The sequence below is a fragment of the Myotis lucifugus genome, unplaced genomic scaffold (genome assembly GCF_000147115.1).
Source record: "Myotis lucifugus unplaced genomic scaffold, Myoluc2.0 scaffold_132, whole genome shotgun sequence".
NCBI lineage: Eukaryota > Metazoa > Chordata > Mammalia > Chiroptera > Vespertilionidae > Myotis > Myotis lucifugus.
In genome coordinates, this window is record NW_005871180.1 from 2,484,277 (window position 1) to 2,498,723 (window position 14,447).

Below are 14,447 nucleotides of genomic sequence, written 5' to 3' on the forward strand. Positions count from 1 at the left end.
TGTACCTTGGTTGCAAGCACATCCCCATTAAGAGGTGTGCAGGAGGCGGCTGATCGATGTTTCTCTCTCATCTATGTTTCTAACACTCTATCCCTCTCCCTTCCTCTCTGTAAAAAATCAATAAAATATATTTAAAAATAAAAATAAAAACCTAGTAATTGGAGATTACTATATTCATAGATTGAAAGATTCAAACTGTAAAAAGTCTCAAATTGAATGCAAAGCTAATTAATACACTAAAAGGATTTTTTTTGCAGAATATGATTCTAAATGGTTATCAAATGCAAAGAGCAATAGGAAAGATATTTTTTAAAAAGAGGGAAGGACTAATTTTACATGGTATCTCATGTCCAGAATTATAACATAAGCTAGAATAATTTTAAAACTGTGGTATTGCCCTGGCTGGTGTGGGTCAGTTGGTTGGGCATAGTCTATGCCAGTGATGGCGAACCTTTTGAGCTCGGTGTGTCAGCATTTTGAAAAACCCTAATTTAACTCTGGTGCCGTGTCACATATAGAAATTTTTTGATATTTGCAACCATAGTAAAACAAAGACTTATATTTTTTATATTTATTTTATATACTTAAATGCCATTTAACAAAGAAAAATCAACCAAAAAAATGAGTTCTCGTGTCACCTCTGACACGCGTGTCATAGGTTCGCCATCACTGGTCTATGCACTGAAAGGTCACCAGTTTGATTCCCAGTTCAGGGCACATGCCCACATTGTGGGCTTGATACCCAGTAAGGGTGCATAAGAGAGGCAGCCAATCCATATTTCTCTCTCACATTGATATTTCTCTCTCTCCCTCTCCCTTCTCTCTCTAAAAATCAATAAACATATTTTTTAACATTTTTTTAAAAAACGTGATATTGGCACAAAGACACATCAAAAGAACAGAAAGTCCAAAAACAAATCGATACACATATGAACTGCTGGTTTGTGACATAGTACCACTGTACAGCAGAAAAGGAAAAGAATTGTGTTAAAACAACTGGATATTTAATATAACATGTAACACATATAATATGTATAAAATATATAAATATAGAAAATAAACACATGTTTTCTCCCTATTTTACTCTATGCACAAAATCAAGTCCACATTGGGTGGTTACAGACCTAAATGTAAAAAAATAGGGGAGAATAATCCTTTTAGAAGATTATATAGGAGCCCTGGCTGGGTAGCTCATTTTGAGATTCAATGCCCGGTCAAGGCACATACAAGAATCAACCAATGGCCCAGCTGGTGTGGCTCAGTGGGTTGAGCATTATCCCATGGACCAAGAGGTCCCAGGTTCGATTTCCCAGTCAGGGCATATGCCCAGGTTGTAGGTTTGATGTGTCTCTCTCATCAAGATGTTTCTATCTCTTTCTCCTCTCCCTTCCTCTCTATCTAAAAATCAATAAAAACATATTTTTAAAAAGAACCAACCAATGAATGTATCAATATGCGGAACAAGAAATCGATGTTCCTCTCTCTCAAAAAAAAAATAATTTAAAAATTTTACAAAGTATTATATAGGAGAATAATTTCATGATCCAAAGTTAGGAAAAACATTTGTTTTAATAGATCACATGAAGCACTCACTAACCATGAAAGAAAAAAAAAAAACTGAAAATTTTGGCAATGAAATTAAGAACTCTTCATTAAGAGTTTTAAAAAATGAACCACTGCCCTAACCAGTTTGGCTCAGTGGATAGAGCATCGGCCTGCGGACTGAGGGGTCCCAGGTTCGATTCCGGTCAAGGGCATGTACCTTGGTTGCAGGCACATCCCCAGTAGGAGGTGTGCAAGAGGCAGCTGATCGATGTTTCTCTCTCATCGATGTTTCTAACTCTCTATTCCTCTCTCTTCCTCTCTGTAAAAAATCAATAAAATATAGTAAGAAAAAAAATACGTTTAAAAAATGAACCACTAACATAGAAAAGCCATCTCCAAGTCATAAGTGAAAAAATCCAAATGGCCTATAAATATATGAAAAGAAGCTCACCATGTTTAGTAATCAGGGAATTGCAAAGTAAAAACAATGACATACCACCACACAACTACCAAAATCACTAAAGTTAAAAAGATTGACATACTAAGCACTGGATAAGGATGTAGAGCAGAGAAGCCATTCATTGGTGGGAAAGTAGACTAACCATTTCTGAAAATGGATTGGCCTTCCTGACAACCTAGCAACTCCACTTCTAAATGTATACCCCAGAGCAATGATTTTCAATCAGTGTGCCACAAGAATATTTAAAACATGCAATATCTAATTATTTAATCAGAGGCACTCTTTTCCCTTAGATTGAAAATATGCCTTATATTGCAATCCTGTATACATACACAGGATACTGGAAATACACTGAGTTTTTTCCTGTCCTACTTCATTTTTTAATACTGGTTAGTCCCCACTAAAGTGATTTTATGATCCTTTTTGGAGCTTACTCACCTATTTGAAGAGTAGTGAGCTAGAGAAATTCTTGAGCATGTACAAGAATATTCAAAACAGTAATTGTTCATAATTACAAAACACTGACAAAATCAACATGTCCATCAACAGCAGCCTGGATAGTGGTGTAATTTACATGTAGAAATATCATACAATAATGAAAATGAATCAACTATAGCTACATGCATTAAATAAATGAATCTCAACAGTATACTATGAATCAGAAAAAATAGAACATTATTCCATTTACATAAAATTCAAAACAGCCACAACTCAATTATATACTGTTTAGAAATAAAACAAGAGAACAAAGAACAATTAATACAAATATCAGGAAAGTGTTTCCTTTGTCAAACGGGAATGCAATCAGGGAGAAGCACAACAGGGGTCAAAGGTATGAACAATGCTCTACTTATTAAGCTTGGTAAGTACCATGTATGTGAATATTCATTTTATTATTTTAACTGTCCACATAGTGGGTGTACCCTCTTTTCTTGGAATCACGTATCTTACAATTAAAGACAAGAAAATCCTACACACACACACACACACACACACACACACACACACACACAAGTAAAGTAAATTAAATGCACAAGGTTGGCCCAAAGAAATTAGGAGTCTTTGGAAAAGAGTAAAATATTAATCCTTCCATAGCTTATAATATATGGCTACTTGCTCAAATAACAAAAGAAACATACTTTGACATATATATGATCCATAAATCAAAGAAGACCAAAGGATGGAATGTGTTTGGAAGAGAAAGCTCAGAGCTTCTCCCAAAAAATCAGTTAGCAAAAGCAGTTAAACATCCATAAATATTAATCATGTGTTACCCAATAAGATGTAAAAAACTTCTAGAAAATCTAAGTAAAATGAAACTTTCCTGAACTGAGATACAACTCATCAAAATATTTCCATCCTTTAAAGCAGTGGTTCTCAACCTTCTGGCCCTTTAAATAGTTCCTCTTGTTGTGACCCAACCATAAAATTATTTTTGTTGCTACTGTTATGAATTGTAATGTAAATATCTGATATGCAGGATGGTCTTAGGCGACCCCTGTGAAAGGGTCATTCGACCACCACAGGTTGAGAACTGCTGCTTTAAAGATATAGAGAATATCCCATTTTCCCCCAAAAGAGGGGACTTATGTAATATTTTCAACAACAAAGAATTATTTTTTTAAAAAAGAAAAAATGCCCAGCTTGCTTGGCTCAGGGGTTGAGCATCAACTATGAACCGAGAGGTCACATGCCCAGGTTGCAGGCTCGATCCCCAGTAGGGGGCGTGTAGGAGACAACTGATCTATGATTCTTTCTCATCATTGATGTTTCTGTCTCTCTCCCTCTCCCTTCCTCTCTCTCTCTCTCTCTAAAAATCAATAAAAATATTTAATAAATAAAATTTAAAAAGAGAAAAAATATTATAAAGACAAACAGAATAAAATAAGAACCAGGGGTTTGAAACGTACACATACAATGGCAGAAACTAATAAACCTCCAAAAAGATCCAACCATGAAGGAACACAGTAAACCCTCAATTTTGCAGACCTCAATAGACTTTAGATTTACAAATATTCTTGTTCTGTATGTCATATGTGAAAATTAACGCCCTATTAATTTTAAAATGCTTTTAACCAAGATTTGCTTATAATTAAATTAACAGGTTATTTTTAAACATATTTTAGTAAATAAGCCTTATGTTGGAAAAACACTAGTAATTTCATCAACATAAAAATTACAAGAATCACTTGTAAATAATGTTCAGGGAATGATTAGCACATGACCATACAGCATTTCTAGTGGTAACTGGTGGAGTGACTTTCTGCAGCAGTTCCAGCCATGCCCCACCCATGTGTATTTGTTTACTCTCGGTGACAGGTGATTGCATGCATTTACTAGCCGTATTCGGTATAAATTTAAAATTACTATAGTAATGAAATTAAACTTTCATACATACTTAACTTTTTATCATACAAACATGTCTACATAAGTAAAAACAGGTAAACTAATTTGTCAATTTTTTAGCATACATATTCAGAAAAACCTATCTTATTATATAATGGACTTTCGGCTTTTAATGGACATCCCCCTCGCCCAAATTAGTCCATTATAGTGAGATTTTTTTAAATATTTTTATTGATTTCATAGAGGAAGGGAGAGGGAGAGGGATAGAAACATCAATGATGAGAGAGAATCATTGATTGGCTGCCTCCTCTACAACCCCAACTGGAGATAGAGCTCACCAACCAGGTATGTGCCCTGACTGGGAATCGAACCTTGACCTCCTGGTTCACAGGTCACTGCTCAACCACTGAGCCACGCCAGTCGGGCTACATTGAGATTTTACTATAATATCCTTAGAGCTGATATATTTCCTATTTCCACCACATTGATGCTATTTTCATTTTTCCCCTAATCTAAAATATCAAGACAAAGATAGTCACATACACATATGTCTTAACACTTCTGGTTACTTGCTTGAATATTATAGCATAGCACTTAAGAGTATCATCTCTCAGCCCTAACCGGTTTGGCTCAATGGATAGAGCGTCAGCCTGCAGACTCAAGAGTATCATCTCTGGAGAACAGCATGTAAAAAATCTTTTGGGGTTCTTAGTCTACTCAGAGTTATATAGAAGATAGAGCAGGAAAAGTGAAAACAGGAGCAGTAGGGACGAGGTACTGGGAATAGAAAAATTTACATCACATTAGAGCAGCTTTAGTTTCTATTGGCTCTAGAGTAATACCACCATAAATTTCTAACCCTAATGAGTAACTACAGAACTAGAATTTTTAGTGTTGGGGGTGAGGGTGGGAAGTGTTTACCAGCTATATACTATGCAGAAATTAAATGTGTAAGTGGACATAACATACTTTTAGTGAAAATACCATGGACCAGAAAAAAAATCTTCCCTGAACTAAGTTATGAGACAGTCTAGTAAATTTAGAAACAATAATCATATTTGCTTTGTAGAAGAAAATTTTAAAACAGAAAAGATAAGGGAGTTCACTATAAGTATGTGTAATATGCTATCTTTTTGTAAAAAAGAAAAACAAAAGTCTATATATGTATAAGCATGTACATACATAGAGAAGCCAGTAAAATAAATAAAAATCAAATTACAATGGGAAATTTGGAAACAAAACTGGGGAAATAAGAGAGGTTTAGGAGGAAGAACTTCCACTGTGTATTTTTATAGTTTTGAACTGTATCATATCATCTTATCAAAAATTAAATAATTTAAACTGCTGCAATAATCTAGACCAAAAAAAAAAAAAATAGAGAAGTTAAATTTAAGACGCCTATGATACCTAAATAGATAACCAGGAGGCAACTGCAAATATGGATCTACAGACTAGAAAAAAGTTGTTCAGGTGATACTGATGCCTACAGGTATCCATAAGCATGCCTAAGTTTACCTCAAGTGAAGTAATCAAATAAACAGGCCAGAAAAGCAATCATTAAGTTCAGCTTTAAAGAAGCAAAGAATACCAAATGGGAATCCAAAAAAGCAATATTTAAAGATATCAGAGAAGAAAGCAGCTTCCCAGAAATCATGAGGAGTGTGTCTTGCAAGAAAGGTCAACTGACCAGTTTTAAATACTGAAAGTAGATCAAGTAGAATAAAAACTGAAAAAATTTTAGACATAGCCATTTAAAGTTAACAAAATCAATAGAATGGTGGACTTAAGAGACAAATATAATGGTTTGAAGGGTGAATGAACAGGAAGGCGTTTGTGATATTTTATGAAAATTCATTACATTAGTTTTTTTTAGAAAAGGATTTGAGGCAGCCTACATATAAGGGACCTATATTATAATAATAAAAAATAGAAAAATGAACTTTGAAAGCCAATATGAGGACAGCCCCTGATTTAGGGAAACTCTCTTACCCCTGACTCCAACTATGTAGATCTAGTGAGGGTTGTCATTCATAGTACCCTCCCCACTCCAGCCACAGGGATGTTGAGTACATGATCCAAGACAGGCCAATCAGAGTCCTTCCCAGGATTCTTCAAGAGAGCCCCTTCTTCTGGTTGAAGGGGCTAGGAAGATGAGAGCCAAGAGCTGCCAGCAGTCATTGTTCCCGCCTCATGAAGTAGAGAGTCTGTAGTATGAGAGAATGAAATCAACACGCAGAGAAACAGAGATAAGAGGTGAAGTTCTACACCCCACAGGAGGAAGATGAGGAGGGAACAACTATACTAATAATCAGATAAATATAACTGATGTAGCTAAAGACCTGATTTGGTTCTAAGCTGCCTGGTAGCCAAAACAAAAAGAAAAACAGAATGTGTGTCACAGAGCTATCAAAAAGGAGGAAATATACCAGATCCTCACGGGAGACAATTTTCTTTATGCTAAATTATTAAAAGAATTTCTTGTACATCAATCTTTATATAACGCTCACTGAAAGATAAAACAGTGTCCATGATGAAAGCGTTTAGCAATTGCAGACTTCATATGCTATTGTTTAAAATGAAAACTAAGCCTGGCCAGCATGGCTCAATGGTTGAACAACAACCTATGAACCAGACCACAGTTTGATTCTTGGTCAGGGCACATGCCCGGGTTTCAGGCTCGATCTCCAGTGTGGGACCTGCAGGAGGCAGCCATCAATGATTCTCTCTCATCACTGATGTGCCTCTCTCTCTCTCTCTCTCTCTCTCTCTCTCTCTCCCCCCCCCCCATCTCCCTTCCTCTCTGAAATCTATAAAAATCTATTTTAAAAATAAAATAAAATGAAAACTAAATTATATCTCAATCATTAAGCACAACTAAGGTTAGACTATAAAAAGAAGTTGGAGAAGCAAAGATAACAAATGGTGTTATTCTTCTAGGAAGTTTGCTAGTGAAAAGAGGAAAGACAGAAAGGTGAAAAACGTGAAGGGAAAGTAGAATCAATAGAAAGATTCAAAAATGTTTGTGAGCTGACTGGGGAAAAAGTAAAAATGACAGACCAAAACATAAAACAAGACCCTGGGAGAAATGGGAAAAGACAATATCACAAGCTACAGGTATTTAATTCTACTTAAAAACTACCTTCTCTCCTTCCTAATATCCCACTAAATTATATAAAAAGGGCATAAAGCCACATAGACAAAAAGAACAAAAGGGAAGACAACAACTATAAAGTTTTGCAAGCTATGAAAGAGACAAGTATAATATGACTTAACAGATCAGAAAAGGTTGCTGCAATAAGACCAGCCCAAAGGCAATGTATCTTGGACCACATAGCACCAGAAACTGGAAGAATTTTAGGCACCAGGCATCCGGGGGCGGGGAGTTGTACAAGCGCAGTGGTGGTGTATGTACCTGGGAGGGATGGGTTCAGGTAAGGCTAAAAACAGAAAGAAATGGGTATAAACTGAAAAACAATCACACACCTCCCTCCCAATCTCCTTCTACACTACACATTACCTGTCTCTCCCCGACACTAGAAAACTGCAAAAAGAGTAAAGGAGGAAATCTAGAGTGGAGACACCAGGCACAGCTAAGGAAAGGGATATCATACTGAAAAAGGAAGTAACTGAGAATCTAATTCTAAATAGTGAAAGTCCAGCAACCACCTGACTCAAAAAATATTGGTAACGGGAGAATCGAAGATGGCGGCATAGGTAAAACACCAGAGACTGCTGCCGCAAACAACCACTTCAAAAATACAGCTAGAAGACGGAACGGACATCAACCAGAACAACAGGAGGGCTGGCTGAGGAGAGACTCTTCAACTAGAAGGAAAGACAACAGCATTACGAGGCTCAGAGAAGGCGCAGTGTGGAGGATATAGGGGTACGGTGGTGCGGTGGTGCGCGCGCAGAGCGGGCTGGTGGCTGAGGGCGCGGTTGTCGTTTTCAATCAGGAGGAGTCTCGGACTCTGGGCTACAGATCCGGGCGAGTCTCTGGGGACCCAGACTCAAACGGGAGAAGCGGGACTGTCTGGCTACGGTCCCTCCGAGGTTTGCGGCGGTTGCTGGGACAGAGAGGCGGAGCCTCTGGGGACAGACTGAGAGCGGCCATAACTGCTCCCTCCCCCGCCCTGTTGATCCCGCCCCGCCCAAGCCCTGCGCAAAGCCATTTGCTGGATCCCCTCAGGCAAAGGCTAGATTAGCACCTCCCCAGAGGACTGAAGTTTTCCACACAGCTGATTCTCACAGCCAGTCGGCCTGGTGGTCAAATCCCTCTAGTATTAACTACAACAATTAAGGCTTAACTAGAACAAGACGGCGCACAAAGACCACAAGGGGGTGCACCAAGAAAGCATAAAAGATGCGGAGACAAAAAAACATGACAGAAATGGAGGATATGGAGCTAAAAATCGCAATTTTGAGGGCTTGCAATAAACTTGAGCAGAGCCTCACGAAAACTAATGAGACCCTCGAACCTACGATAAAGAAATTAGAAAGTAAGCATACACGGACTGAAATAAAGAATATTATACCCAATAGCAGACCAGAGGAGCACAAGAATCAAACCAAAGATTTGAAATTCGAAGAAGCAAAAAACACCCAACTGGAAAAGCAAAATGAAAAAAGAATCCGAAAGTGTGAAGATAGTGTAAGGAGCCTCTGGGACAGCTTCAAGCGGACTAATATCAGAATTATAGGAGTGCCAGAAGATGAGAGACAGCAAGATATTGAAAACCTATTTGAAGAAATAATGGCAGAAAACTTCCCCCACCTGGTGAAAGAAATGGACTTACAGGTCCAAGAAGCGCAGAGAACCCCAAACAAAAGGAATCCAAAGAGGACCACACCAAGACACATCATCATTAAAATGCCAAGAGCAAAAGACAAAGAGAGAATCTTAAAAGCAGCAAGAGAAAGAGACTCAATTACCTACAAGGGAATACCCATACGACTGTCAGCTGATTTCTCAACAGAAACTTTGCAGGCCAGAAGGGAATGGCAAGAAATATTCAAAGTGCTGAATACCAAGAACCTACAACCAAGATTACTTTATCCAGCAAAGCTATCATTCAGAACTGAAGGTCAGATAAAGAGCTTCACAGATAAGGAAAAGCTAAAGGAGTTCATCACTACTAAACCAGTATTATACGAAATACTGAAAGGTATCCTTTAAGAAGAGGAAGAAGAAAAAGGTAAAGATACAAATTGTGAACAACAAACATGCATCTATCAACAAGTGAATCTAAGAATCAAGTGAATAAATAATCTGATGTACAGAATGAACTGGTGATTATAATGAATCAGGGACATAGAAAGGGAATGGACTGACTATTCTTGGGGGGGAAAGGGGAATGGGAGATGCGGGAAGAGACTGGACAAAAATCGTGCACCTATGGATGAGGACAGTGGGTGGGGAGTGAGGGCGGAGGGTGGGGCGGGAACTGGAAGGAGGGGAGTTATGGGGGGGGGGAAGAGGAACAAATGTAATCTGAACAATAAAAATTTAATTAAAAAAATAAATAAATAAAATAATAAAATATATACTTTCTACGAAAAAAAAAAAATATTGGTAACTAAGTTGGTCAATCCTAAATGGATGATTTTCCTCCAAATAAACTAACCCAGTTGGTGGTCTCCTAATAGAAGAACCCAGCTAAATCACCTTTAATGAAGCTAACCAGCCAACAATCCCTGCCCATACAGAGCTTCCAATCTGTATGAATTTGATGGCTAAGAGTGACCAGATTTTTAAGCAAAGTCTTTAACAAGACAGGCCAAAACAAATAGTGTAAAGAAACTAATGAAAAGAGTCCCAGGAGCCCTGACCGGTTTGGCTCACTGGATAGAGCGTCGGCCTGGGGACTGAAGGGTCCCAGGTTCAATTCCGGTCAAGGGCATGTACCTCAGTTGCAGGCACATCCCCAGTGGGGAGTGTGCAGGAGGCAGCTGATCGATGCTTCTCTCTCATCGATGTTTCTGACTCTCTATCCCTCTCCCTTCCTCTCTGTAAAAAATCAATAAAATATATTAAAAAAAAAAAAAAGTACAGCCAGCGTGGCTCAGTGGTTGAGCATCAATCTATGAACAGGTTGTAGGCTTGATCCCCAGTAGGGGATGTGCAGGAGGCAGCCATTCAATGACTCTCTCATCATTGATGTTTCTATCACTCTCTCCCTCTCACTTCCTCTCTAAAATCAATAAAAATATATTTTAAAAAAATAAAATAAAATCAATAAAAACATGTAAGTATCAGAAATAAGGTAGATAAGGAAAAAATATTAAATCCAGAGAGAACAATCACATATAAAAGATTAGAAATCAGAACCTCGTGGGACTTAACAAAAATACTGAAACCTAAAAACCAGTGAAGAAATATCTTCAAAATTCTGAAGGAAAATGATTACCAAATATTCTACTCAGCCACACTATCAATCAAGCAAGATGGTAAAACTACATGCAAGAATTTAAAAATTTCTTTCTCATACACCTTTTCCTATGAAGCTGCTAGAAGATTTACCAGCCAAAACAAAAAAATAAAACATTAAAGAAGAAATGGGAGAGTGAAGAGTTAGAAAACAGGGAATTCAAAATAAGCAAAAAGCAAAGAAACTCCCAAGATGATAGTGAAGAAAGTTCCAGGCCTAAAGAGAAACCAGCCCGGATGGGAGCAGGGGAGATGGTGCTTAGAGGAAGGTCTCCCAGTTTAAAAGGAAAGGAGGAAGAGGGAAAGGTAGAGGAGGGGAAGGTAGAGGAGGGGAAGGAGGGAGAAGAGGAAGGAGAGAAAAGATGTTGGCAGAGAAGGGAGAAGAACAAAAGAAAGGAGAGAGGAAGGGGAGAAAAGAGGAAGAAGACAGCAAGAGAAAAAGGAGGGAGAGGAGACGGTGAAGAGAGGTCGAGGAAAAGGAAAGGAGTAGGTAAAGAAAAGAAAATTTGAATTTATAGACTACCTGACTCATTAACCAAATGGAAAATTATATGAAGAAAGTATACTTTGCTTAAAAATTAACAAAACATTTAAATAGTTGGAATAATGTAATTATTATTTAGTATTATTGATTTAACCAAAATGTGTGATGCAGTAAAAGACAACATCTAAAAATGGTATATCAAATATTGATGCTTAGACATTCATTTTAGAAATATAGAAGTAGCCCTAGTTAGACTGGGTCAGTGGATAGAGCGTTGGCCTGCAGACTGAAGGATCCTGGGTTCAATTCCGGTCAAGGGCACGTGTCTGGGTTGTGGGCTCGATCCCCAGTATGGGGCGTGCAGGAGGCAGCCAATCAATGGTTCTCTCTCATCATTGATGTTTCTAGCTCTCTCTCTCTCCCTTCCTCTCTGAAATCAACAAAAATATATTAAAAAATAAATAAATATAGAAATACCAAAAGGTGTTGCCCCTGAAGAATGAGATGAGTATTCAAGAGTCAAGCAGTGAGGTACTATTTTGTGTGTAAAGAGAAGCTTTTGGTACTACCTGACTTTGACTAAGTGCCTAACACTTTGATAAACATAAAATTAAGTCTAAACAACAAAAAAAGGAATAAATAGGTACCATATGCTGGGCAATGTATCTTACAAAGATACCATGTTTTCATTTCTCTTACTACTTATGTAGGAATGTTACAAAAGGATACAGCCAGGCTGGCATGGCTCAGTGGTTGAGCATCAACCAGGAGGTCATAGTTCAACCCCTGGTCAGAGCACATGCCCGGGTTGTGGGCTCGATCCCCAGTGTGGGGCGTGAGGGAGGCAGCCTATCGATGATTCCCTCTCATCACTGATGTTTCTGTCTCTCTCTCCCTCTCCCTTCCTCTCTGAAATCAATAATAGTATATTTGGGGGGGGGGGGGAAGGATACAAACATGTATTAAACACTTCAGGTCAACTTAAGTTATGCTAGCCTTTTCTCACAATGAAAGAAAGGAATCAAGAAGAGAGACAACAAAAATTGGCTACTTGCTATTTTATCTATGGTGGTAAGCACTAATCTCTTAACTTTTTAAAATCTCCTTTTTCAAAAAACACCCTGGCTGTTTAACCTCAACAAAAACAATAGGATGAAGGAAATCAGACCATAAGTTATATGACTATCTCAACTTTTGACTTTTCTCTTCTTGCTGCCTCTGAGTCTTAATTTCCCAAAGAAAAAAATTTCTAGAAAACACTGGATTGCAAAAGAGTGGGGTCAACATTCACTCAAAGATCGTACATATTTATTGATGCCATGCTCATCAGTGAGTTGTTATATTCATTCTGGGAAATCTCCATAATTTTCAACTTGCAAACTTTTTAAGATCTTTCTGCATTTTACATGTGTGTGACTTCAGTGGTGTTATCGATGTTTTTGTAAATATTTACTATGTATTTCTACTTAGCTTAATTCCAACAATTTTGTACTTCAATGAAACAGTCTAAACATTGCAAAACATAAATAAATAAATAAATAAATAAATAAATAAATAAATTTAAAAAACCTCTTTCAAAGCTATAGGAATTTAGGATAGTATACTGAATATTTTAAAAGCAAATATTAGATATGACTCAGCATTAAGAAAGAATGATAGCAAATGTTTAACTTTGAAGGCATTTCTATTTAAAGTATAAGGGCTAAAATACTTGTACAGAAATAAAGTTACATATAATTTTTTTATTTAAAGTGCAACTAGGGACACCCCATCCTGGCTTCTTGCACTCAAAAGTCAAAGAAAAATAAATTTGAAAACAATTTTTAAATTTGTAGATAATGGTAAATCTCCAGGTGACAGAAATAAAAAAGAACTTAAAGCAATGAACATTAGTTGAAACTGAAGCAGTCAATGATGATAGAACAGCGGTTCTCAACCTGTGGGTCGAGACCCCTTTGGGGGTCGAACGACCTTTCACAGGGGTCACCTAAGACCATTGGAAAACACATATATAATTACATATTGTTTCTGTGATTAATCACTATGCTTTAATTATGTTCAATTTGTAACAATGAAATTGGGGGTCACCACAACATGAGGAACTGTATTAAAGGGTCGCGGCATTAGGAAGGTTGAGAACCACTGCCCTAGAAGTTGGGGTTGACTATGGCACCAGCATAAACCCTAAATGTGCAGAAGCTCTAACTGGCCTCTGCATAAGGACAGGAACTAGGTTAAGGGCCTACTCCCACCACTAAAGGGGAAGCTGTACTAGAAAAACATGGCCTGGATCGCTAAGACTAGAGAAGCTGCACTATAGTGAGATGCCTGTTCTAAACTTAAGTACAGGAGTCACCCTAGAAAAACAGGAAACTCAAGCCTAGGTTAAGAGAGTGAGTTCTCTGATTTTATTGAGTTCACCAATGGGCCCATATTTTAAAGTCTCTCTAACAATTAAGAGCCAGCAAAATTAAGTATATATTGTTGAGTGGAGTTTCCAGGAAAACTTTTTTAAGAGGATAACTTGGCTGGAAGAAGAACCACTTTTAACCTTACCCTCCCCCTTCTCTCTGCTGCGAACTTCATTCTGCAGTTACAATAACTATAGTTCCAGCTGCCATGCTATAATTGTGGGACAATCCTGAAAACGAAAACCATGTGCTAAGGTTGGTTGGTACATTAGGAAGACAAAAACATCTGATCCCTAGTGACTTCACAGAGTTGTCATAAAAGGTTTAAAATGCCTTTCTGAACTCCTTTTCAAAAAAAGAATTTGTAAATTCGTATTTTGTAGAATATAATCTGGTCTTTACTAACAGCCAAAGGCAATTCTTAACAGTTACAGAGCAAATACAAACACTCCCACAGTAACAGCTTTACAAATTCAGGTTAGAGAAAGAGGAATCCTAAGACAAAAAAATCCTAAAGATTAGCTCACAGTAAAAAATTACATAGTATATGAAGAAATCTACCACCTGAACTAACAAAGCAAAAGAAAAACTTCCAAAATCTCTGAGGAGTTTTAAAATAAGTAGGTTTTCTGGCCTGACCAGGTAGCTCATTTGGTTAGAGCATCAACCCCATATGCCAAGGTTGAGGGCTGAATTCCTGGTCAGGTCACAAACAAATCAATGTTTCTCTTCCTCTCTCTCTCTCTCTCTCTCTCTCCCCCCCCCCCCCCCCCG

At 37.7% G+C, this 14,447-nt stretch overlaps 1 protein-coding gene across 13 annotated transcripts in view; it reads right to left on the reverse strand.

Moving 5' to 3' along the window:
• The window catches only part of MLLT10 (MLLT10, histone lysine methyltransferase DOT1L cofactor), a 218,037-nt gene that overhangs the window by 194,436 nt on the left and 9,154 nt on the right, over window positions 1–14,447 (reverse strand). For 2 of the 13 annotated variants that reach the window (XM_023758563.1, XM_023758561.1), the window contains exon 1: window positions 6,341–6,524. The exons of the other annotated variants lie outside the window; for them this stretch is intronic. The gene's annotated coding sequence lies outside the window, so the exon portion shown is untranslated. Of the gene's footprint in view, window positions 1–6,340; window positions 6,525–14,447 lie in introns of those variants that run through there. 13 annotated transcript variants of the gene reach the window in all.